At 42.2% G+C, this 27,707-nt stretch overlaps 1 protein-coding gene across 13 annotated transcripts in view; it reads right to left on the bottom strand.

Annotated features, from left to right (window-relative positions):
* The window catches only part of baz2ba (bromodomain adjacent to zinc finger domain, 2Ba), a 67,387-nt gene that overhangs the window by 36,340 nt on the left and 3,340 nt on the right, over window positions 1-27,707 (bottom strand). For all 13 annotated transcript variants that reach the window (XM_023264637.3, XM_055009919.1, XM_055009937.1 and 10 more), the window contains exon 2: window positions 18,760-18,802. The gene's annotated coding sequence lies outside the window, so the exon portion shown is untranslated. The remainder of the gene's footprint in view (window positions 1-18,759; window positions 18,803-27,707) is intronic.

Here is a 27,707-nt window from a genome sequence, read left to right as displayed (position 1 = left end):
CCTTGAATAGCGGTTGCTCAGATGCACTATTTTGAACTTCCCATCCCACTTTGTGTTTGTATATGTTCGTGTGGGTGTATGTTTTGTAGGCACGACATGTGCATATGGATTCGGATGTTTGTACTTTGCATGCTTGTTGGCAATGAACACTAACTGAGCAAGCTCATCTTGCTTATAGCAGAGTGCACGCACAAGCTCGCTTGACCCCTTTTTTTCTCCTCCCTTCACCCTCCTCCTCCCTGCACGCACACCGTCAGCCAGGAAATGACATAACCAGTCGTCTTGGCAAAAAAAGTGACAACCTTTGTCCAGTGTCAAACATCAACTGAGAGAACATTTAAAGAGACAGTATGTCTGGCGTGATATCGTGCTACACCACCGGCCACATGACTATTAATCAGCTAATCAGTGTAGCTCTGCTCTGTTTGGAGTGTTATATCACTGAGACACTGCATGACACTTTAAACATTTTTAATTCATGAAGTAAAAAAAAAAAAAATTACAGCATATCGAATAACCTAATAAAAATCCTAAACAGGACATTTGCAAAACTGCATAATTGTGTCAAGAACTCACAGTGGATTGCGCCAACGCCTGAAAGAAGTACAAAGAGACAGCATGCCCCAGTGTGGCCCATCTAGGTGACAACAACTAGAGTGACTCAGACCCCTCCCTCGGCACTGCTCCTGCCCAGTGACAGATGGCAGAGCAGGGCATGTAGGGGATGGGCACCATCTCTCACCCTGCCTCCGCTAGCCTTGGCAGTGGTGCTGGCCACAGGTCTTATTACAGCCACACCACTGCCTGCCTGCCTGCCTCCATGTAACACTGGAGCTTACCACGCTAGAGCTGCTTACTGCCTGCCAGGGTAAAAAGGTAATGATATGGTCCTGTGTGCAACAAATGGTAGAGTGTTAGCACGGAGGAGTTTCCAGTCTCAGTATTCAGTGGGCCTTGTTGAAACCCATACACACACGCGTGTCCATGTAGCTGTAAGAGGCTTTAGATAAAATATAAAACCAAATGGCGTGCCACACGCATTCTGTATATTTTTGAAATGACAAGAAATCAGCTCTTGCCAAATGGCTTTATTTGCCTTTTCAAGCATACTGTAGATGCCAAAGGCTGAAATCAACACCCCTACTCACCATCCGTCTCTGCTGGGTTCCCAGTGACAATAATGTGATTTTGGGACATGGTGATGACTCGGTAGAGAGGAATAGGATAGGCTTGTCACTTGTGTTTGATGTCAAACCTATGTGTGACAGAATAGTGTTACTCAGCTCAACCAGACATAGCACTACACCCATTTCCTGGCCATAAATAGAAGAGAATGAGCTGGTAGTGAGTGTGTGTCTGTGTGCATGTATTTGAGAAAGAAAATCTCTGTGTATGTGTATCAGTGTGCACACAAGCACACCCATATGCGCCATTCTAAGTATCATAAAGTAAGCTCAATAAGAAAATTCCCATCTCTTACGCTCATTCGCATCTGCATCCAGCCAAAGCTAATTATTCTCCCCATGGTAACCTAGCAGGGTCTTCACATCAAAAAACCAGAAGTGTGCATCAGGCAATCATCCCTGATGAATCTGCCCTTCTCCCTCTGCTAGCCACTCACACTCATCTGCCAGTCTCACTGCTCATTACGGGGTTTCTGCAAACTGAACCAGATCTGCTCGCCACTGGCTGCATGTGTCTACAAGAATCCATAATGACTTTGGAGCAGTTTGGAAGCAGAGAATAACACAATCTTGTCCTTCAGAGAATAACACATACATTCACGCAATGCACATGTACACACACAGACACTTGCCAGATGCATTGGAGGCAAGGTAAGTGGTAAGCCAATGCCTGTTAAGGTTAATTACCATTTAGATTACAGTATTTTACGGTCCTATTTTCACAACAGAGCTTCATTGTATGGAGCTCAGTGCAAAGAACCAAACTGATGATGTGCAAAAAAAATGTACCTTGAGGCCTTAAACACTGAGCTTAGATACCAGCTGAACAACTCACTTTACAAAATACATTATACATATTAAATACAGTAGCTAAATTTCTCCAGTATTTAAAAAGACTTTTGCAGACATTTGCACTTTTTTTTCAGTACTGAATCATATCAGAATGTAATTATAATTATGTCTCATTACTCCTACGACATTGCCCAGGTAAGCAGCACTAAAATACTGTAATTGCTGCCACACTAACTTTATTATCTCATACTTTTTTATTTAGAGTCTTCATAAAAAAGCATTTACAGTGAGGCAGATGCAACAAAGAAGCTGTAACAAACTGATGCTTAGCTGTAAGCATTTGGCAACAATGATTTGGACACGTCTTTTTCCTTCTATCTCAGTAGAAGGATTTTTGTCTTGTGTAAAAAAAACAGTTGCAATTTTTTGTACACAATCTAAAAGGTTCGCTACATTAATACTGATAACGCTATGCTTTAGTGATTTATGTGACTAGAAATTTGTGTCACTGCAAGCCCTGATGCTCATCTTTTTTGGAATGATGGCATGTCTTGATTACATGCATTGAATGAATTGAAGACCAAGCAGTGCAGTTCTTTGTTACAAGAATAAATATTTTAAATGATACGCCATCTTATTTACAGTGTGTGATTTTGAGCTCATATCAGGTATTTGGCTATAAAACGACACAGAATTTATCATATAAACCACAGTTTATCGGTGCTGAGTGTGATTTCCTGTGAAAATATAAATAAGATATCCCTCATTCTGCCCACTGCACATATTTAAATAAATGCAGGAAATACAGAAAAAACATGAAACTGAAAAACAGGAAATAACATCAGTTATCAGGGATATCAAGGAAAGATGTAGAGGGGGAGAGAGAGAGAGAGAGGGAGGGTGGGGGCTGCAATACTCCAGATATGCATAATGCAAATGACATGCATGTCAAATAGCAAAACAAACTGACAGTGACAGAACAATGGAATAGCCAGAGAGCGGCAAGTCTTGCTTGAGCGATTGTTGGAGCCCCTTCTGTCCATTTCCATGGAAAGAAACCATTTTTCTGTTCCGTTCAACTGAAAGTTTACTTTCAGGCAATAACTGATATCACTGTGCAAACGTGACAGAATTGAGATAAGTGGTGTGATGGCAGAAATAGTTTATCCACGACTACCAGTTACAAGTCTGATTTGATGCCAGTCATGGAGCACATAATGTGTTGTTTGACAGAACAGAAGAGGCAGCACATTCACAGTCACAAACGCTAATCTTTAGTGCTTTCCTCAGACACACAAAGCTTAAGTAGCCGCAGTCCTTCTATATTTATCACCTACCCTAAACACAGATGTCCATGCAACAGTTACAACCCCTACAATAAGTGTAAAATAATTCAATTTGATTCACAATTATGGCCAAATTACACAATACTGTGGAACTAAAAACTCTGTTGGGGTGAATCATCATCATGACGCTTCTCTTTGCATATTATATGTATGATAATTGACAAAAATGACAAATTAAAAAAAGCTCCTCATATCTGAAAGATATAATTAGTACTTATATGGGTTATTTAATCCTACAAACGCCAAGAAAACAATTCCTGTATTCTGTTTGTCTTCACTAAGTTTGAGTGTTTACTGCTTCTTAAATGATCTCTTCATCTTTAACTTTTAAACAGTTTCATCTGACTAACATGTTATCACTTTTTTACACAGTTTTCTAACATTTTGATTTAGATCAAATGATTAACTAACTCCTCAGGAAAATACATTCATTTATAATGAAAATGACAGTTGGTCAGTCGACCAAACATAACAGTTTCCCTGGTTCCTGCACTTGCTATACAGTCCGCAGCTCACTTAGCTATTAACACTGCTAAATGAAAAGGCTGCTCACATCTCTGGCTTATCTCCTCTGCAACCCCCCCCCCTCACTCTGCTTTTCACACTTTCTATTATTTCATGCTTTTGTTGAACTCAACATTAATAACACCTGCACATAAAGGCTTCATTAAAAAGGGCCCGGCTTTCTGTTCAGCACAAACAAGGAAAAAAAGCTAAATGGCAACATGAAGTTAAACATGAGGAAGTAAAACAACAAACATGTTTACAGGTGTTTACAGTGACACACAATCTTAAGCGTTGCACGTGTGTTCCGATACTGAAATCAGGTGAAGGTCTTAAAAGCTGTTGAGTAGTTTCAGAACAATCCGGCAACATAAGCTCTGATGAGAGAAAATCCACCGGCATTAAACTCAATATGTCAATCACTTGTATTCTTCTGTTCAAACGGGTGCTTTACTTAATGTTAAACATGTGAAAATGACTGGCTGGAAGAGAATGGTGTTGTATTGACAGAGAGGGAGGCAAAGCAGCAGGCAGTCAGCCACTCTGTTCTGCTTCACTGCAACATGGGAGGGAGGCCAGCATGGACACACACAAACACATGCACACACGCACAGATGTAAAAACACACATACGGCCATGTACACACAGGCAAGCACACACTTGCACAGATGAACACACAGTCATATTCTCTCTCTCTCTCGCTCTCTCTCTCTCTCTCTATATCACACACACACACACACACACACACACACACACACACACACACACACACACACTCACACACACACACACACACACACAGTGCAGCAGGTGAGGTGCCAGCACATCACAGCGCTGCCATTTTTCAGTGTCTTGCTCAGGGAGAAGCGCTCTGACATTTTATGAAGCACTCTGCAGAAATCAGCAGCTTGTAATGGCGGCTGGACTGTCACTCCTTTTCCACTCTTCACACTCCCTCTATCTCCTTTCCTCACACTGCTTTTAAGATATTATCTCCCTCGATTAGCATAATCTAATCAATTTTGCAAAATTGGCTTTAATTACAAAGAACAATCCTCTGTCTTCTTACTCTCTCTTTAGGCTTTTGTGTTTAAAAAAAAAAAAGTCAAACTAAGGCAAGAAGTAAAACCCCAGTGAAAGGTTAGAAAATGCTACCCATCATGCTCGAGTGAGAGAAAAGAGTAAGACTGATGGCTGAAAGGTATAAATGGCAGAAATATGAGAGAAAAACACAAGTCAAGTGGACATGAAAGTGTTTCTTCTGAAAACATGTTTCAGAGTATGACAACATGGCATTAATTTGACATAATGCATCAGCAACCTGGTAAGTGCTCCAACACCTTTAGTTGAGATGGTAAAGCAGTTGTTTTCTCACTTCTTTATTTGACCCTTTGAAACCTGGCTGCTGATATTACTGTACGTGCTCACTGGAAAGGCCAAATGATTAGAAAACCAGCTGTTAAAAATGTCCTTCTGCATGAGACCAGAGATCTATAACTATGATTAACTCTCTGGCATGTTGTTGTGCCTGACAAGCTCTGTGTTGAGCAATGATTAACAGCTAGTGACTCTACAAACTGCTGCTAGCACATTAATACAATGTTTACATTAGCCAGACCCTTATTGAAGCCATTACCGCTGAAGCTAAGCTAACACTCATCTTCAGAAGCTCGGTAGCCGGCAGCCTGTGGCCCGACAATTTACAACGATGACAAAGCTTGGCAACCGTGCTCTAAACTTTACCTCCAAAGTTTCACTCAGGGCCAGTACATTTTAAAGTAGCTCAGAATAGTATGCCCACGGGAAAAAAAAATGTGATTCAACTTGAAAGATGTGGGAAGTGTCAAGGCCAAATCTCTCAGTGTAGGCTACGCTATAAACCTTAAACTAAGCCGATTTCATTAATGTGACATTAGCATTTGTAATGAGAAAAGGGGAAAAAACCCTTGGGACATCTTTGTACTGTTACAAAAACTGCACACATGTATGCATATGCCCACGCACACGCACACACACATACACAGTCGCACATGCAAACATAAACACATACACACACACACATAAGCTCCAATATCAGGCACTAATTTACATCCATATTACACAAGAATCACAAAATGCAGCCAAAGCACAGAGAGAATGCTGTATTTGCGTAGGTTTTACAATGAAATATCACAGCTTAGTTTCTGTAAACTAATGGTGACAGTTAGTTCAACCTTTACTGATGAACTGAGCAAATAATTCCAGACAAATAAAGCCTGGCATTCACTCCCACTCTGTAACGCTCCAGATAGAAAGGAAGGGATGAAGACGGTATCGAGAGCAAATCTTCAACAATCTCATCACTTTTTTATAACTTGCCAGTACAGTACTTGCCAATTAGGAGCTCATGTGATCTACAACAACACTCCTTGTTTATTCTTTAACAAACCATTGCATATATTGAGCTGACTGGTTCTGTACGTCCCTTTAAGAAGTCCTGATTTACTGGAGGCCACTGTAAGGTTTCACAAAAGTCAAAGCTTCCAAATTGACTAAGGTAGCTTTAAAGACTTACAAATGGTGCTATGTGATTAGTTATTTTGACAGTGGAGTTAAGGTCTACTACCCTGGAGAAAAGCTTGGATTTAACATACCAATGAGGCAGCATGCAGTTAAGATATTTATAAAAAAAAAAATGTGCTACTTTTATATTTCTGTGCAGGGAACCTTTATGATGTGTTAAGTCGATACTGACATCCACAGCAACCATTTTTCTGTGTGAATAAATATAAGTTTTATTTATTCAGACGGTCAAGATACCCTTTGCAAGCAAGAACTAAACGATAAGTTATTTTCATTCTCTGTCAGTGGTGGCTTACAATTACTGTAGTGTCGAAAAGGTATTGAAGAAGTGGATGAGATGTTACAGAAACTGGTTAGAATATTAACATACTGCATATGACATTTATAAGGTAAGGATGTGAATATTTCATCAGATGCATGCAATTTTCACACTTGAATACACTTACTATAAAACATGGTGTAGTGGTGGAAGAAAATGTGGTACTGACACACGTTACAGAGAATGCTGTTACAGATGTGTTAACTATGATGACAAAAACGACAATATAACAACCACATTATACTCAAGGCGCATAATTTAGCAACCACTCATCACTTGAAAAATGAGATTAAGTCAAAGTTATGATAATAACATAAACAGTGATGTAAAATACATTTAAACAAGAACCAGCAGCAAGGAGTCACTGTATCATTTCATTATTAACTAGCTCATTAATAAAAGATCTAAACCTGCATGTGTCCCAGTACCATTTTATAGCAGGCAACTAGCACCTTGTAAGCCTTTGGCTTTGGTTTGTATCCAAAAGATTTCTCAATTGGACTCATAATTTCCTTGCTAAACACTGAGATGCTTACTGACTGTATTGACAAGAAGCCTTGTAATGATGTTTGCTGCCCCCAATAATGAAAGTGGTCTATAAACACAGGATAAAAGCAGCTTTGTCTGGATTTACAAGACTACAAAACTAACAACTTGTTGTGGAGGAGGGTGGGCTGACATGCAACAAAGGTTCCCATTTAAAATGAAATCAGAGAAGTTCTGCATACATGGGATGCATCTCAAGACCACAGATGCTCCAGGGCTCCCCAAAAGCTGTATATTTTTCCATAAGCTAAAATCTGTTGCTAAATGATTTGTGTTTTCTGTTTATATGACAGCAGAAAAAAAAATTGTGGCAATGTTATGCAACTTGCCCAAATGCTCACAGCTGGCAAACATGTAACAAGCACAAAGCTCTTTTTTACTTGTTTCTGAATGTTAAGCTAATAAATTAAAAACAAAATGCCTATTCACCATGTATCAGGAATAATTAATAGGCACTATTAATCAATTTAACTTTTAGTTCCATTGACCCATTCACTGGTAAGGTATTTGTTTAAATTTAGGGCTATAAAAGGAGGATATAGATATGTGTTGGACTGTTATTTATTCATTTTTTGACACACATAGGGAGGAAAAGGTTGCACAATTAAAAGGATAAAAAGGATTACATATTTCAACTATACCAAAATCAAAACATTGTTACACTGCAATTTTATTTTAGTTATCTTTGTCAGTTAAACATAAAATCTGAATCAGAAAAAGTGCCACAAAACAGCACTAAAGGGCTGCTGTGTTTTTGAACAGTCTCTGACTCGCCTTAAATGAGACAAGTCAAGGAAATCCACAATTCAGTGAGCTGAGATTAAGACCAGAACTGTACAACACTGTGGTCACCACAGATTGCCTTGAGGCATTCATAATGTTACTTTGACATGGTTTGTTCTTTCTTTCTTTCTGCTCTGTTATTGTGACATCTGATTCAAAGAATAAAAAGGCTGGTCTCAAAAGATTCAATGAATGATGCTACCATAGTGAAAATGTCGTTGTCCAATCCTTGTGTGCTTGTTTCTGCGACCCTGCCCACCTTTTATCATTGTCAAATGACAAAATCAGGGCAGCATGTAAAGAATCAGCAACACATACAGAATGTTACATCTGCTCGTTTGTTTGCTTTTTTCACATCTAAGGAAAAAAAAATCATTCTAATAATTCACTTTAGAGGAATAAGAAAAAGTTTTCTTTTACCGCAGTTCAAATTGTGATAAAATATAGCATTTTAGTCCCTGCGTACAGAATAAAAAGGTAATAAAGGAGTATCATAATGGCAAACAGCTTCACTCTACCATTTTTCAGTATCACCTTTCTGTTACTCTATCCAGGACACTTTTTCTCCCCCCTGGGGGCAAATGTAGAAGACCCTTTTAAAAGTCCAGCTGTGCCTTTAAAAGAGTTTGTCACACCAGCAATGGGGTGCTTTGAAATGCTGTGCAGAATATCCACAAAATAGAGCTCCTTTTTTCCTGTGACATGGCCCGATTTCTTGTGTCACCACACTTCCCCTGCGTGATTTTCTATAAAAAGTCAAAATATTTGAGTCTCCATTGTTGACTCTGTCAAGCACGGCTTTGACATTATTGCACTGCAATCACACTCCCACAGGTGGATACACACATGGCCGTTAAACACACACACACCGAAACTCACAGTTACCTGTGTTAGACTGAGCGTCACCGCAGTGTCACGCTATCTATTCATGTGAAACTACATCCACAGGCCCATCCTCTGGATTCTAACACTTCCTAATAGTTGAACCAATCACAAAGCTTGCCATCGGCCCCCGTTTTTGTTATTTGATAATATTTAAGGAGGAGCTAAGAGAGCAAAGAATTATAGCTTTGGCTCTACATGAATGTCTGCTTGTGTTTGGTTTGTGAATCTCTGTGCCTGTGTCATGACGAGTGGATTCCTTGTGTGGTGAGGCTGAAACCAAAGCTGCATGGGCCTGTTGTTGATAGCTGTGTCTCACCCACTCACTGCCCCAGAGGGAGTCAGGACCAAGACCACTGCTCAGGGTCTGTCTGTTCACACACATGAAACACGGGCTTGGATTACACAGGGCTCAAATATGACTCATCTCAAGAAGGGGGTGGAGGACGGTCCTCTGTGTTGTTTTGCACAAATGCACGCACATACACAGACACACATTGCCAGCAATGATAGCTACATCACAGGCTCAGAGAGAGGACCTTGTGGTTCCACACACCTGCCAAAGACAGATGTTAAGAATAAATCAGAGAGAAGCTTGCAGTGAAGAGAAACTCCACACTGCTGTAACTCCACTAACTCACTGCACAGCACACTAACTGGAGAGCAAACAGCTGCACATGACAACACACACCAGTGACGAAAGTAACAATAGCATACATGCACCTGACATGCATACAGAGAGGGGCTGCATCAGGGTGAGACAGGGTTGTTTTCCAGTTTCTATCTTACAGCCTCTACTCATATTCTTTGTGTTCTTTAGCACTGTTTTACTGCTGTGCAACCAGCTCCCATCCTCTGGAGCTGAGGGTGTTTAAGTGCAATTGTTCTGGAAGAAGCCAAAATCCTCCAACGACAGACAAACAAGTCACAACAAGGCTGAGAGCGGTGTGGGTGGTTTGGAGAGGAAGCTCTGTTTTCCGCTGCTGACTAGGTGAATTTCATGATTTCTTCATTTAAATATAGCACCACTGAGTTAAGACGAATCAACGTGCTCACAAAGCCTGCCCTTTAAGTAGATGCGTTGCACAATAATATGCTCAAACAAAATCTATTTTGGGGGACTGCGACCTCTAAAAGCATAATTTAAACACCAACACAACATCATCCTACATCCTGTCAGTCACTGTGGCATACTTCCTGGTTCCAGAAACCGTGTGTCAAAAAAAAGAAAACTCAGATGTGTTCACACAAGAACGTAGCTTTTGTCTACGCTGGCAGCCAGTTCTATGGGTATCTTGTGTCACTTGTTTGTTTTTAGCCGTTGTAGTCTAACAGGCTGGGGGAGGCAAAGTGGTCTGTGGAAGTATGTGTGTGTGTGTGTGTGTGTGTGTGTGAGTGTGTGTGTGCGTGCATGGTATGCATGTGTCATAAACAGACACCCTTCACGCTTTGTGGCCCAGAAACAGGATAAAACATTAAGTTCACCAGCAGCGCATTGACATTATCTCTTCCTTGCTGTCCTGGAATGCCAGCCCGCTGTGAAACTCCAAATATGTGGCATCCTGTCACACAAAATAATGCGTCTATGTGTGTACGTGTGTTTGTGTGTGCTTGTGCCAACTCACGAAAAGAAGAAGCGAGTGTGGGTGTTTTGCTTTGTCTATCTGCATTAAAGGTACAAGGCCAAGTGTGAATGTCTAAGTCTAAATGCTTAATCTTCAAATTCTAGAGACCACGAGGCTTATAAAGACTATGAAATTTTGTTGGTGTAGATGTTCAAATCCAAAAGCAGACAACAAATAGTATTGAAATCTGCAACAAAAACATGACAAATGTGTTCACAAAGAGTGTTAGTGGATTTTTTTTCAGGTTTGATTTAAGAGAGTTTGTTCCCGTCCACGCTTACAATCACTGGGCAAAATAAAGCCTAACTCTGGCCCTTGTGATGCCGATGAGTCTAACATCCATGACTCAAGAGGTCAGGCAGCCCATCCACGCTGAGCATTAGGGGTTAAGGGGATGAAACCAAGTGTGAAATGTGAGAAGACAAGCCAACATGGTTTCTCAGGCAACAAATAGGAAGGCGACAAACATATCTCAGTGACTGCAAGGAACGTGAGATATGCTACGAAGAAAGACTGGCACACCATCCATGATTCATACGAGTGCAAGATGGAAAAAGAATTAGAGTGGCTTTTTGAACTGGCTGAGTTTAGACATGTTAATCAGTAATAGTCTGTTGTACTTCAGACGGGAGGAGTGTGAGCACATGGGTGTGTGTGTGTCTGTGTGTGTATGTGTGTGTCTGGCAAGTCCAACGCCACTTGGATTTGAGCTAGTTGAAGCAAGAGAAAGCTCCAGACCAAGAGATAATCCATCTGGACTGTTTCCTTACAAAACATATGGAAAAATGCAGAAGGTTTTTTTTTCCTTTTCCGCCCACAATAGCTATTAATATCTTGCAAAGAACATTTGCTCATGCCCCACTAAGGACTGGAATTCCTGTTGAAACACAGTCATCTTGGAGGATTACAAAGAGGTGGTCAGGCATTTTCACACACTCCCCATATGTATTTACTGTATGGAAGGATGAGCATATTGACCCATAAACACATGAACTAAGGGATAGCACTCAATATATTATTCAGACACAGACACACATTCAGGTAAAGTGAAGTGACGTAATCTAAACGCCTGACATGACTTATTCTGCTCGAGCCATTTAAACAAAGATAGTGCTTCTTTGCCGCTTTGAAATTAATTTTCTCAACTCTCAACAAGGAGACCTAAATAATCACACCAACTACCTGACAGGAATTGTCCACAGCAGCGCCAGAAACCTGTGTTAAAATGACAGCTCTGTAAATTGTTTTAATTATAGCCGACACAGATAACAGCCTGTGGAAACATCAGCCTTTTCTTCAAGTCCTCTGCAAGATTCAAACATACAGTAGGCTATTCCCTGAAAATCGCAGTTGTTGTGTGTGTGCGTGTGTGTATGAGGGCGAGTGTGTGTGTGTGTGTGTGTGTGTGCGCGCGTGTGTGAATACAATATTCATTTTGCTGCAGGAGGACAATCTATGCATAACAATGAGAGGCGCTAATGAAATCAGCCATCAACCTGCGATACATACATATTAAAGCAGGACCTCAGAGTGTCATTCGCTTAGTGCATCATTTGTTCCCACTCATTTTTTTCGCTATGCCACCTGACCTTTAGAGTATGTACCCCCCCTCACTTCTCCACGCTAAAAATAGGAGGTGTACCTGCAGTACTGTGGCATTATGCATACATGCATGTGTGTATGCAGCGTTAGATGGACATGACAACACATTTCAGAAATGCACACAGCACTGATTTTGCAGACAAACAGCAGGAAAAAACATGATCTTTCAGGGATGTATACAGGGGCAAGTAATGTTTGATTGTTCAAAGTTTGGGCATCTGACAAACACCTCTTAACAGATGATGTCAGCATTACAAATGCTAACCACAGTCAGAGCTGTACCTTCAGTATAATGTCATATCATCCCAACTGCCAGGGAATCATGCTCCTCCCTTCCCTCTAAGCATGCTTCACAGCTCTGGTCTCTCTGTCTCTCCCTCTCTCTCCCTAACCCCCACCCCCACGCTGGCAGGGAAATGGATCCCTCCACCTGACAGTGGCCATTTTGAGCCTCCTCTCCTCTCCTCTCCTCTCCTCTCCTCTCCTCTCTACTCCTGCTTCCTGGTAAACAATGGGAGAGGGATAATTGATCAAACAGCCAGGGAACCCTCCGAGCAGGGGAAGGTCACCGCCCGCCAGCCCAGCTCACTAAGGAGGGGAGAAAGGGGGCGGGGGAGGAGATGTATGTGTGTCAATATGTGTATGTGCATTTGTCTGTGTGTCTGTGTGTGTATGTGTGTTTATGTATGTGTGTACATGCATGCATTGCAACTATGACTGTGTTTTTGTGTGTGTGACCAAAAAAAAAGGACACAGAGACAGACAGAAAGTAGTGTCTGTATGTGTGTGCGTGCATGCGTGTGTGTGTGTGTGTGTGTGTGTGTGTGTGTGTGTGTGTGTGTGTGTGTGTGTGTGTGTGTGTGTGTGTGTGTGTGTGTGTGTGTGTGTGTGAATGAGTGAGTGGGGGGAGGATGGAGGGGTGGGGTTGGGGGTCTTTCTGACGCTCTTGAGCTGCCATTTTTCTTCCCTGACAAAGACTCCATCTGCCACAGAGCCATTTGCTGCCTCCCGAGTCGGCAGAGCATTCTGCACGCCGCGTTCACCTTGATGTCACCTCTACACAGCTCACGCCTTGCTGACGCTGTACACACACACACACACACACATACACACACACGCACACACTTAAGCACACAACAAAACACATTACTTTTCCTCTTGCACACGCACGGATATATATATGCTCATTGTCTCCCACTCGCAAACAAAACACACACTTTCAGTTTCTGTCACACGTACTATCTCCGCACTCTCTCTCTCCACACACACACACACACACACACACACACACACACACACACACACACACACACACATATTGAATGTGTATGTGTCTAGGCAGCGGCCCTCCCTTTCCTCTGCATGGCTGATATCACTGTGCAACCATCAGCGCTGTGCATTGTGGGAGTGTCTGTTGGGGCAGAGAGACGCGACAGGGGCTGAGGGATTCACACGCCTCTGAAAGACAGCCAGAGGGAGAGAGAGGGAGGCAGGAGGGGAGGGAGACAGAGAAAGAGAGAGAGAGAGATACGGAGGGGGCCGGTAACTGGAAATGAGAGATGGCATTTTAAAGAGGAAGCTGAATTTCACCTGCAATTACCGTAGCTCCGGGGCACATGGCTCGGTTAAGAGACATTTCATTCCAAAGCCACCGCGTATAGCTGCTGCACTGAGCCCTGAGAGGCGCATAAAGAAGGAGGGAGAGAGAAAATAGAGTGGTGGAAAACTCTCTTCTGCCCAAGATGGCCCTCAGCAGATGCAGTGATGAAAGAGAGGAGGCAGCTAGGGATGTAACTGGTAAATGAAACCTAGCAGAAAAAAGGTGGAGATGGGAGGAAATGGAAAGAAAGAAGAAGAAAGGAAACGAAACAAAACTAAAGGAAAGGAAACGAAAGGAAACAAGGGCAGATAAAGAGACAGGGGAAAGAAAAAGGGTATCTCATTCAGCAGGCCCCAACTCAGCCATCTGCACACCAGACCAGACAGCTGAACTGGGCCTCAGAGAACACACAAAACACACAACTGTATACACACACCGAACAAAGAGCACATCAAATCCAATAAACACAGATACTCACACTCTCACAGTTAAGTACAGGGAAACTGGATGTGTTTAATGATTAATATCATTCTTAGTATTCGCCCTCCTCTTTCCATGAAACTTCACCCTCTCTCTCTGTCTCTTCCCCTCTCTCTCAGAACTCCAAATCAAGCCGTAATGGTTTCCCTGAGGCTCAATGTCCTGGCTAGTTTCACCAGGCACACTGCTGTGTTTCATAGAAGAAGTGTGACTGCACAGAAACAGTAATGAGCTCTCACTGGGAGCTGGGGGCCTCCTGGCACTGCTAATGGGTCCTCTGGACTGCAGCTGTATCCAGGTTACAACCTGGCCTGGCTGACAGGCCCGGGGACGCACAGGCCCAGTAGGGACAAACTATTCACAGCCACAGGCACGCATCACAAGCACAAAGTGCGTCCATATCCGCGGACTATGTGTTTGGTGTGTGGGTGTTTGAAGTAGTGGAGGAGGAAAGAAGATCTGGGGAAGAGGGGGTTAGGGGGCAGGAAGCTGTAGAGGATGTCAAGAGACGAGGGGCCATGGCAGAGACAGACCAAGGAATAAAGACAGATGAAGAGATGTGGTTTGGCCATAAACACAGCAGATAGACCCAATAAACCTGGAGGCTTTCATAGGGCAACAGCTGGCGTCGGGTGAGTGTGTGTGTGTGTGTGCATGTGTGTGTGCATGTGTGTGTGTGAGAGAGAGAGAGAGAGAGAGAGAGAGAGAGAGAGAGAGAGAGAGAGAGAGAGACAAAGTGTGTGTGCGTGTGGTCCGCTTAATTATCTCCATAAAAGAGTAACCTTGCAACACTGACATGCATGCACAAACTAAGTACAGAAAATAATAACAGCTTGCTAATAATAATTCTACTAATGATAACCAATTACTAATTGTCATATTAATACACTTGGCTGAGCTTCAGAATGAAAGCAAAATCAGCAAACACAATAGCAATGCTAGCAGGGACTATGAACGAAAAAATGTAAAACACAATTACATACAAACAAGTTTCAACCTTCAATGAACGATGTGACAGATGCAAAGTCAGCAACAATTCCATGCTGATATATGGACACGTTTTAAAATGACATTCATCATAACATCAACAATTTTGCATTTGTTAACTGGCTCAGCAGAAAAAAAAAAAGTATTAGATCCAATACTTTACTCAGGGTGAGCATGATGTGATTGGTAGATTGGTAAGTAAGTGCAAGCGATGGCAAAGGCTGGATCATCACAGTGAAACAGGCATTAGGGCCGAGTCCAAGGAGCTCAAATTGCAATCCTGTTTGTATGCAGCTAAAAGGTTTGTGATGCATGGGGTTTAAAGGTCTACTCCTAATGTTTCATAAATTACTGGTATACAATTATGTTGCATTATGACACCCAAAACTCAGCATTGTGTGTCCAACATCTCCCCCTCTACTACAACAAACACATTAAAACACACACACAGGCACACACACAGACCGCTCCTGTTGTTGCCCTCTCTGGGAAAGCTCACAGCTTGGCTTCTTTAGCTCCTGTTTTGTCTGGGCTCCATTCAAAATGGCCCCCTCATGACCATGCACATTATGGTCCAGGCAGGCAGCCCCTGAGTGGACTGAGGCTCCCTGGGTGCAAGCAGTGATTCATGGCACAAGGGTCTGTAAAAGAGCAGCCTCGCCCCACGCTGCAGCCCTTCATGGGGACAAGGAGAGCAGAGGCTGTTTGGCAGTGGGGGTGAATCAAAAGTCTGGCTACAGGATTGAACCCTGTTGAGACCATGCGGGCCAACAGAGGCAGAAGGGTCAGTGTTTTTTTGTGTGTGTGTGTGTGTGTGTGTGTGTGTGTGTGTGTGTCTGTGTGCGTGTGTGTGTGTGTGGTGTGTGTGTGTGTGTGTGTGGAGAGAGCATGAGTGAGATTGAAAGCGACACAAAGACATGGATGGGTAAGCTCAAACTAATGCTGGAGTGTGTCTGTTGGATCTGCACCGCTCCCTATCCCGGGGAAGATCTCGCTGTAGCTTTTTAACAATCTTAGCTCCGAGGCAAGTACAAAGTACTAAATGTTTAGGCGTTATCTCTAACACTTCCCCAATCTAACAGAGCACCAGTTTAAAGGGCACTGGGAAAAAAGACACTGTGAGAAACAAAGAGGGCTCATGAATAAGAGCTGAAAAATGATAGTAGTTGCTAGGATTGATGAAACCCTATTCAGGTTTTGTGACAGGCAGCGAGACACACAAATTCTTTCCCCTCAGGCTAGAAGGTGTAATTTCCCCTTCCACTGTCACAAGAGCCATGTAAAAAATTATCTATAGCTCAATGAGTGACTGCTTCGAAGTAATTCCAAGTCATTTGTGCATCTATCTATCTATCTATCTATCTATCTATCTATCTATCTATCTATCTATCTATCTATCTATCTATCTATCTATCTATCTATCTATCTATTCCTGCAGATTGAGGCACTCAGAATAGAAACACCGGCATGCTACTCCGTTGTAACACACGGTGGGATGCGGATGGAAATGCTGGCCCCACAGGACACACGCACACATAAAGAACGGACTGCTGTGGGGCTGACGCAAGACTATCTCTGTCTCACGTGTCTCTCCCCTACGGCCGCCCGCTGCTCCTGACCTTCGAGATGTTTTTCTCTCTCCTTCTCCCTCTCCCTTTATTCCTCTCTATTTCACACTAACACAACACACACACACATAAACCCTCACTCACTTACACACCCTCCCTCTTTTTTTTTTTTTTTGCACACCTCCCAGCCACTCAGTGTTTTGTCATTAAAAAGCATTGCATTTCAAGCTTGGATCAAGCAGATGGGGCTGCGTAAGCATTGCTGCTCCTTCACGCAGCACCTTGGCTTAAGTACAGATATTTCACATGCATTACAGCAGACCCCCCCCTCCTCTTAAATGCATGCACACAAACAAGACATGCAAACACGCACAACCTTCCTGGAACTGGAGAATCAGCGCGGTTGTGGATGGCTGCTTCATATGGGTAGCTCAGTTGTGTAATGCCTAGCTGATGTAGTTGAATACCTTAAGACATGCTCTACAAAACAAGAGCGCCAAACAGCAGACAATAATATTGTCTCTTTGCAAAGAAAGCATCATTCTTATCCTAATATATTTAGTAGTCCTTTTCTGTAGACCAGTGGTTTGTGCCTTCTGGTGGCAAAACAGTGACAGAAATACTCACATAAAGTTCAAGGGGTTCATAACACACACAATTACACACACACACACAAGCGTGCATACGTGAATGTAATATAATTATGTCTCCGTGCCATCAGACACATTTCTCTGTCTTTTTTTCATTTTCTCTCACTCTCAACATTTGCATATTCCTTTGGGTGTTTGAGTTGAGCAGCTCTTTCCTTTTTCCTTCTCTTGTCTTCCAAGCAACAAATGTCAGCTAATTACACCATAGCTGTTTGGATGAGCTCCATCTTTCCCTGTGCTGTGCTGTGCTCGTTCTCTATGGGGCTGCAGGAAGAGTCAGGCAGCCAAGACACCAGTTAGGAACAGCCAGCTGTGGGGGTTGAGCTACAAGGCCACATCCGCTCGAAATTGATTCCCCAAGAGAGGACTCATCAATACTTATCACAAATGATACAACCAGCTCACACCAACCTGCAGGGGATATAATGTATCATTCACAGCCAGAGATGAAGCAGTAACGGTTGGACTTGATAGAATCAGGTCTGGTAACACACAAGGCTAAAAAAGACAGGCACAGGCAAAACGAGTGTTTCCCTGAGCTCTGCATTGAGTAAAAAAAAAAAAAAAGTCTTATAAAAGATCCCATTTGATCTGGTGACACACTCGCAGGCAAAGGGCCATCAAGTCAGGCAGGATAGAAAGTGCAAGTCATTGTCTGTGTATGGAACAATAAACTGCCACCATGGTGTGTGTGAAGTGAAGCCTTGAGGACGCAGCCGCGCCCCTGAGTACAGCTTGCTCTCACAAACAGTGAGAAAACAGAGAGAAAAAGAAAGGAAGAAAGAGAGGGCCAGAGAAAGGAGGAGATTGAAGCTGCACAGACACATACAAAACTAATCACAATCCCAGATCCTAACCTAGAAGCACTGTCAGGCACGGTTAACAACCATTTACATTCAGTGTTGGGTCTGAACAGATAGCAAACTCAAAGGATGTTTATTAGGCACGTACGTTTCATACAAATATTCTGATTAGAATGGGAGAAATCTAATTAATTGCTTGATTCACTGAATGAACCCCGAATTTGTAATGTAATCATAACAACTGCTTTTCAAGGGGCTCTTGTTAAATTTAATTGGGAGAGAAAAAAAACATCCTCTTTCACTGAATGAATGAAAATCAAATTAGGCCTGAAACTGGAGGAGTCTGCAAGTTTGCTCTGGCGTGCTACAAAAAAAAACAAAAAAAAAAACAGTAAAAGCAGAAGTGTGTGACAAAATATGTTTTAAAAAGTCACGCATCAACTATTTTGTAACACACAAACATATATCAGGGGCACAGAACAAAAAAGAGAGGAGATGTGAAAACTCTGGTGTACTGCGTACTCACTGTTAGAGATGTCTTCAGCTCTTTGACATAACTGCTGTAACACCTGGGGAAAAAGCAGAAACAAAAGATCACTGTGGTTCAGGTTAAATATATAATCTGAGGCGTCGGAATGACGTGTCTCCAGCAGTCTTTGTTTTACTTGACAGTAAAATGATTAGACTACATGCAGTATTATAATAATTGTAAAGTTTTTTTCATTTGACAGGCTGAAAAAGGGATTGAAGCCCCTACAACTACCTGTGGACCAAAGTTACGGCTTCACAGGTTGGGATTGTGTTGGTTTTTTAGACACATCAAACAGAAAATACAGTGACGTCTGAAACACAGCTGTGGCTGCACACACACACACACACACAGAGAAACATATTCACACCCACAAAAAGTCTCTTCTCCCTGAGCCCTTTCTTGCAAAACCTGTTTTTTAGAAATGGATCTAGACATTGGAGCTTTGAGTGCGAGGATATTTTCCCTAAACACAAGACAGTTCTTGCAGAGAACCAAGCCTTACCAGCGTTCTCACGCCCATCTCTCATGCATTGTCTCTAAGGCCCTCCTGTGCACTTACAGCCTGAGCTTAATCTAAGCAGCTCACCATAACAGACACCACCCTGCTTTGTATATCACACAACAGCGAGCAAACACGGATTTTACAACTTTCATTTCTGCTGATGTAACTTATTCCTCAATATAAATAACACCTGAAGAAGAATGTTCAGCTGGAATGTCGGTTACAACTTGTGTCGGCATGGTGAGGTGGTATCAAAATACAGCACCTACTAACTTCAAGCCTCCTCACACACTCAGACACAGTCAAGCAGAGTCTTACAGGCATTTCCAGACACACAAGCGCACAAGCAGTGTTGCAGCATGTGTGGGTAGCTATCTAACAAGGTTTTGTTGTCAGTAAACACATCCATCTGGTCAGCAGCAACAAAATCAAGTCTAGTGGATGCTTCATCAGCACGGATGTGGTCAGATATTACAATGATATATTTCTGTTTTAAAAAGTTGCTGTTTTTCCTGGAGAGTTGTAGTCATTTCAGTAAATGTCACTTGTTGAAATGAGTGCCATGGTAAAAAAAAAAAGAAAGGTGTATTGTAAGCCTAAGTGATTTTGTCTTCCCAGATGCCCTCCAGTCATATCAAAGTCTGTGGCACATAATGCTACACGTATCTGTCATTACAGCCACATTCATCACTGAACAGGATTCACCTCGACTGACTGTGTTTATAATAACCGAACTGATCGAACTGTAATGGTTCCCTTCATTATCTACCCTCTTGCGCTGACAGACAAACACACACATGCACAAACTGCAGGCACACACAAATACTTTGATAAGTCATCGCAGTGATAATGATAACAGAGAGCCAGGTAGGCTGAATTCATCTTCAGCTTTTTCATAAAGGCCTATTAGTGGATGATTAAAGGATCTCTGCTCACAGGACTTCAGCACAGAAAATGATTTCCCAGCCACGAGGCAGGTGAATTACACTGGATAAGAAAGCCAGTGCTGTCTGCCATCATTTGCCTGACTGAGAATCAGGCTGTTAGTCTATTAACCTCATTTTACTGTAAGATCTTACCAGTTTTACATCAATAGCAGATGGATAAAATATCAAAAACTGACACACTTCCTTCCTGAGACTTAACACCTGAAGTTTTACTGAACCGTAATGTCTGCATAAATCACATCAGCTGCAACTTACAATTATTTTCATCACTGATTAATCTTTTTCTGTGATATTTCGCATATAAAATATCAAAAAGAAGTAATAAATTGTCATTTAAATATTCAAGATGACTTATTCTGTCCATGTGACAATCCAAACACTTAAATTAGTAAAATAATTGTTTAGTTAAAATATGATATATGAAACTTCCAAATCAATAAATATTTAATAGGAATAAAATGGAAAAGATCAAATTATCACACAAGGAAAAAGAATTCCCTGTATTCATGTTCTTTAAAGTGATATAAGTTGCAAAAGTAGCTTTTTGATCCAACATATTACTGCCCTAAGTTACAGTAGTGAATGTATAACTTTTTGAGTAACACAGTGAATACCCGTCACTACTTAGTAATTTCCATCTAATTAACTTAAAAGGCCAAAAACAAACAAAAACCAGGAACTATCTGCAAAGTTATACTTACCTGCATTTACACTCCAGGCGTGCTTGCACACGGACAGTGAACAACCGAACTCAACCGACTCTCTCTGAATTGTTTGATCTCCCTAATCTACCTCCTTTGCCTCAGCCAAACAGATGTTGACTTTGCTTTAGGATTCATACAGAAGCTCACAGGCATCTGCACAGGGTTAAATACAAGAGTCAGACTTTTGTGAAGAAAGAAAGAAAGAAAGAAAGAAAGAAAGAAAGAAAGAAAGGTGCCACACCATGTTTCATGAGAGCCTTTTTTTAACAAAAAAATTCTGTTGGTTTTCGAGCATGGAAAACAAGTGTACTCTGAAAATATACATATTGAGATTGGCCTAAAATCCCTTGCTTTTTAATATTTCATGCCCTGTTAGAAGAGCGACACTGGTGAGGTGTTTGTCTCTGTTGTCTCTGCTGATCTCTGGCACACCGGGCCCTGTGGGAGTGAGTTAGTGAGACTTGGCCGCAGACATTTTCCTGAAGCCCCCAGAACAAAACAGGCAAGTCTTGACAGTCTGTCCGCCACCGAGTCGTCACACAATCAGTTGCAGGAAACCAATCCCTAAATAGCAGTGATTCATCTCTTCATCACACACAATGCCAGTACACAGTGCACAAAGAAGCTCTCTCTTCCTCTCTCTCTCTCTCTCTCTCTCTGTCTTACCCTATCTGCCTCAACCCCTTCCCTCCCCCTCCTCCTCCCCAGTGTGGTCTCTCATGCTGCTTAAAAATAAGTGCTTCTCCCAGCTTTCTTTGCCCTGTGATTTACTGGCAGTGTTTAACTGCAGGGCAGCATCTTTTATCGTTACATGATCTGGGGCTGAAAGCTGACAAAATGGAATCTCTGTGCGAGTACTTTTGTATGTGAGTAAGTGTATGTTCAGGGCAGGGAAGGGAGCGAGCGGAGGAATAAAGAACTTGTGTGAGAAACGTTTGTCTAAGTGCAATTCAAATCCCTCCAGCCTCCTGGTGCTGTGTGTGTGTGTGTGTGTGTGTGTGTGTGAGAGAGAGAGAGTGTGTGAATATATGTGTGTTTGTCATTCCACTAAATGATTTCTTCCTTGACTTGATGGAGCAAGTGCCATCTCAAGGGAACAGGTTACACCACACACTGAAGTAAAACGCTTTGAGACTGGAGAAAAGCTCAGAACATTAGTGCAACCCATTTGTGAGAGGTAGAATATATATATATATATACATAAAACACCAGACTTGATTGTGTGCTCCTTTTTGGTCTGTGTTTGTATGCATGTTTTTGTGTTGCAATGATAACTTCTCTCCTAATGGCAGAGAGCCCATTGCTGCATTAGGCAATCCACTTCCATTTCTTGCTTTTTCCTTTTGCAAGACAAATCTCATTCGGTTATGCAGTCGCCCTGGCCTCGCCGGTGATTGTCCACAGTTGCATTTTGATATCGCTATCAGTACAGTATGGGACCAGATCATCACCAGTGGATAATCAGGCGAGCACAGGCCTACACAACAGGTTTAGCGTATCGTTACAGCCTTGATGATCCATCAAGATGACGTGTGAAGGTCATAGTAGCCGTGACCAACACAGCTGTCACATCTCCTCCCAGCACTCTCTTGGCTAACTGGCCTTCCAAAACACTCAGCACAAAACATGGCCAACTGGGGAGCACAGGGGCCAGGGCCAACGGAACATGCCTATAACCTAGACTGGGCTTGTATCATGACATGACTACGACGACACAAAATGTGTCAGAGACGCAAATCAGAGCTAGCAACGACACCGCAACTACGACAGGGAAACCGTTGGCCTATCTTGGAATGAAAAACATTATGAGCCATTAGTGTTGGCTTTCAAAATTTAATTCAACACCCGACAAAGCCACAATTTTAAATGACTACCAGCTCTGTTGTACAAGGGGAAAAGGATACAGTGGAGCTGTGTGGAGAGCAGATGTGAATCCACTTTGATTTCAGTGCCTGTGTGTGTGGAGCTTCTATTAAATGGATCTGCTGTCTCCTTGATCAAGGGAGTCAATAAAGGGCCAGTCCTGTCAAACCCTCAGGGGTAAGTGTGTATGCACATATGTGTCCATGTGTGTCCCTGTGTGTGTGTGTGCGTGTGTGTGTGTGGTTGTGTGTTATGGACAGATTTTGAAGTACTCTGACAGGTGAGTGATTGAGTGCTTTCATTTCCCTCCAGCGACAACAAGACATGCACACACAAACACATGAGTAATACACACATGCACAGACACACACACACACACACAGTGGAGGATGGAGAGAGAGAGAGAGTTGTTGTTTCCTAAAGGATGCTGCTCCTGCTTGCATGCTTAAATTAGCTCTAAATGTTTGGATTACACACGGGAGCTCTCACAGAGGATTTAGCAGCCATAGCCTAGAGTCCAGGGGATGTGTGGATGTTTCCATCTACATCCACACACACACACACACACACACACACACACACACACACACACACACACACACACACACACACACACACAAAACATGGCCTTCTACAGATCACATACACAAGTCAGTCAAACATCACTCACTATATTCCGTGAATCTTTGACGACACAATTTATCCATCCAGCACAGACTAAAGATGGAGGGAGGCTAAAAGCAACATGGAGCTTTCAATGGTGTAAACAGGAACAACACACGCCGCTTCATTCATCAGGTTTCTGTGGGGAGACAGTGTTTTCTCATTACACTTTTTTAAAGAGTGCAGTCTTGGCTTCTGTTGGTGGGGGGAGGATAGCAGACGCAGAGACAGGGGAGAGAAAGGAGGAGAAAAGGAGAAGGGGAATGAGGGAGGTCAGCGCCCCCAGTCTCAGATAAAGGCCCTCTCCCTCCCTTCTGCCTCGGCTTTCGAAGCCCCTGCCAGGATCGAGAGGCGTCTCACGTTACAGCTGTCTCTCAGTGTCATCGTTCAGAAAGAGAGTGCACAAGCGGGAGAGAGAGAGACAGACAGACAGAGGGAGAGAGAGACAGACGGAGAGAGGGAAAGCGGGACAATGCCACAGACCGAGCAGGGCTAGGCTTTCATAGCTGGACAAGAGAAAAACAACAACAGCAGCAGCAGCAGGTTCAACGGGATGAGGAAACCCATGTGATTTGGCTGCCTGGTGCTGTTTTTAATAAGTGCTGTTAATGCAACATAAATTTTCACTACAACGTAAGAGCGTTTTGAAATCACTGAAATGTGCTTTGACCTTTTCGAGACAAATTATTTCGAAATGTAGTGCGAACGGTGCTAGTCAGATCATTTCCTCCACATCACCTGGGACTAACTGAACACTGTGACAATTTCCTAAGAAGAAAAAGGGGAAATCATTTTTTTTAAAATACTTCTGTGCAGTAATAACAGAGAAAGAGAAACGCGCTATACTTAGCGATAACAGTTAATGTAAGAGTGCGTGCTATAGGGATTCTGCAGATTAGACATCGTTGAGTTGCTTCTCTACACATGACTATCCCTTTTTAACCTTAAAATGCTAAAAACAGCAGCTTGTCCCAGGTCCAGTAATGACTAATCCAAAGACTGCTTGCATTTTCAGCCTGCACCACTAACAAGGTGAGGCCATGTAGGTCAGTTCTAAGTTATGTCAGATTCAGAGTCAATGCCCACTTCTTTTCTGCAACTTTTTTCTGCAGAATGCTATTCAAATCACAAAAACCTTTATGAAGGAAAAGGTGCTGTATATGCAGATTTCTACTCCAAACCACAGCGCCTTACACAGTCTACACAGTGAGAGCTGATTGTATCAGTGTGTTTTACATAAAACGTTGTTCTGAACAAATACACATATAGCTATGGCATGGCTCAAAACTGCTTTCCTATTTGTTTTTCTCTATCCCTGTCATTTCTCATGGCGTTACGTAGGAGTTAAATATTTTAAATTCTGGCTTAGCTCGGAGCAGGCTTTGCCAGCACAGCTAAAATAAAAAGCCTTTGTGGCAGCAGTGACCAGATTTTAAATGCTGAAGAAGATCAATAAATGGGGGCTGTCGAGGCACAATCTCATGCATTTGTGTGTATACGCCTGTGAGCATGTGAGTGTGTGTGCGTCCTGTCCCTATGCATAAATGCCTGCGTTCTGACAGCAAGTGTGTGTATGTCAGGATGCTTGTGCGTGTGTGTGTTTACGTGCATCTTAACACCCACCGAGGCTCACAGCTCCCCTGCCTGCTACAAGCTATTCTATAGTATCATCAAGAACCCCACTGACCCAGGAGGCACACCAATAGAGAAACCAATATCATTCCCATTCCGACATCCAAAACCTTCTTCCTATTTCTTTTCCACTCCCAGTTTTCCCCATCTGAGCGCAGTCAGCATGGGAGAACGCTAGAGAAATGTGTAAATACAGGCCCCCTGCTACAGATTGAGAATGTCAAGGTGTGGTAAACATCAAACTAAATAGCAAGCTTTCTAGACATCACTGCCAATTCCACAATCAAGTTGCTGTTGAAACAAAATGTTGAGAACATAGACAAGATGGATATGGATGGGAGAAAATGACAGAAAACATCTTTGCGTGGCTTTGTCATGAAAATAAAATCCCATCATGTTTACGCTGTTCCAATCTGGCCAAGTTCAGCTAATGCTAAGAGACCCTGAATGTCTCTATTTCACGAAGCCAAATGTGATTTCTTTTCAAGAAAATAAATGCTTTCATAATGTTGCCATGTTTTTTGGGGTTTTTTTTGTCACTCTGTTTTATAAAGGCCACATTAAATGGATGCTTTCAGCTCACATAAAGTGATAACCTTCTTTGCTGTGTCTTTACCACATGAATAAGTGACAGAGACAAACAGTGAATTATGAGGACTTGCATGCTTGCTGTTCTACGGCTCCACAAAACATGAGGTACATCTGTATTTTCACCTCCACACTAATGTACAAAACAAAAACAGCCCTGAAGTGGAAAAATCATCAGGACCTTTTGAGACTTCATTAAAAGAAACTAGCCTGGACTTTCCAAACAAGGCATCTCTTTGGAGGGGAAAATCAACCTTTTCACCTTGCTGGTGGAAAAACAGGCATCCCAACGAGACAGAGCATGCACAAACAACCTTGACTTTCATCAAGGAAATTCTCACATTGAATGATAAATAGAGGCCCAGGGGACGAACAGCAAAGAAGCAGCTTATCGCCTTTCCCTCCCAAATTTGGCCGCTCTGTCTTCTGTCTCCTGAAAGTCAACACGGGGTGACCCACTTGCACTTTACACTGCTTATTGTTTGGTAATTAATCCACCATATGTAATCCACACAGAAATGCAGAGAAAACTGAAATGGGTGTCGATTTGTTTGGTCTTAATTAACAGCTGATATTGTTTTCTTGTTTCTACAACAGGAGGCATATGTGCCCTATCTCATTAGCTTAATTTTCAAAACGCAGACGCATTTTCTCGCCATACGGATGGATACAGACAACTCCGGTCAAAGATGTCCACAGTTTTTTGAAAAGGCTCGCATTTAAGGCAGCTGTCACCAAGCATGCACTTTAGACAATTATTTGTGTGCCCTGATGATTATCAGGACATTCAGTGAACATGCAGTGTTACCAAAATAGCAGGGTAACATAAGGTTAGGTAGATCATCTGAGAGCTAACCAACTTTCCAGCTGAGAGGACATTAACCTGCAAGGCCATGTAAACACGTATCAATAAGGGAGCTGCCTGCAGCACACAGCACAAACCAGTAGACCAAGACACAGCAGTGCCAATTTGATCTGTAACAATAAGACGCATTATCAATCTAATGCCTGGAGGCTTTTAGGGCTTTTGCTAAAATGTGACTTCTCCTCAAAAGACCATTAGCCCTTATAGGATTAATGTCTACGTCGAAAACATTTGTTAAAGTCCTCAATTTCTCAGTAACATTATTTCATCTGTCATTATTGTTTTTTGTTTGTGTATGTTTGAACATTCATATGCTAATAATGGACCGAAGAGGAGGAAGAAAATGTGACCAGCCTAACATTAGTTTTTGAATGATTTTGGTTAACACAGAACAGACCTCTACTTCCTCCCTGAACTTCACAGCTCTGTGTCAGCACTAGCATGCAGAGATTTGACAGGGCTCCCAGATGGCCATTATTATCAATAGATTGTTTGGAGGTCTTATTAATCTCTGACTAAATATAACACACTGACATCAATGCCATGAAATATTTAGCTTGGGAGTTATTCACAGACTGACACTCAAGCACTTTATATAGACCATAAAATGTATCTTAGGTATATACATTTGCATGTGCATTGTAAGGCAAAAGTTTAATTTCTCTGTCATTATCAATCTAGCCCTTTGCCACCATTCCTAAAGGACACATCAGCCATATCATGACATATCTTGTCTCATAGAAGATACACAACATACTGTAGCTCAGGGTTGAGCCCTATAATCAGTGATACGCTTAATCAGCAACAAAGTCACTGTAAAGAAAATGCAATACTGAAATCATGCTCATTTTTGCCAGTACTGCCACAAATATGCATGTGCATATGTCATTTTCTGTCCTGACTGAAGACATTACAGCTCAGGTTTAAGGTTTCTGCAGCCAAACAAGGGGATGGGCACACGTTTTGTATATTATGATACAGGATTTACTTTGCACTTGCAATTTTTCTGTTCATAGCAGGACAACCCCAGTGTCGACTGCTGCATGTTTGCCACAAATGCCAAGAGTTTAAAGGAATATCACACTGTGTAACTGACTGAGCTCTATATAGTCATGACAAAAGTTTTTAAACACATAAGAAAAACCAGTAAATTAGCTTTGGAGCTTCAAAGGCAGCTA

This window comes from Amphiprion ocellaris, chromosome 1 (genome assembly GCF_022539595.1).
Source record: "Amphiprion ocellaris isolate individual 3 ecotype Okinawa chromosome 1, ASM2253959v1, whole genome shotgun sequence".
NCBI lineage: Eukaryota > Metazoa > Chordata > Actinopteri > Pomacentridae > Amphiprion > Amphiprion ocellaris.
Note: the sequence above shows the minus strand (reverse complement) of the source record. Positions and strands in the feature narration are given on the sequence as shown.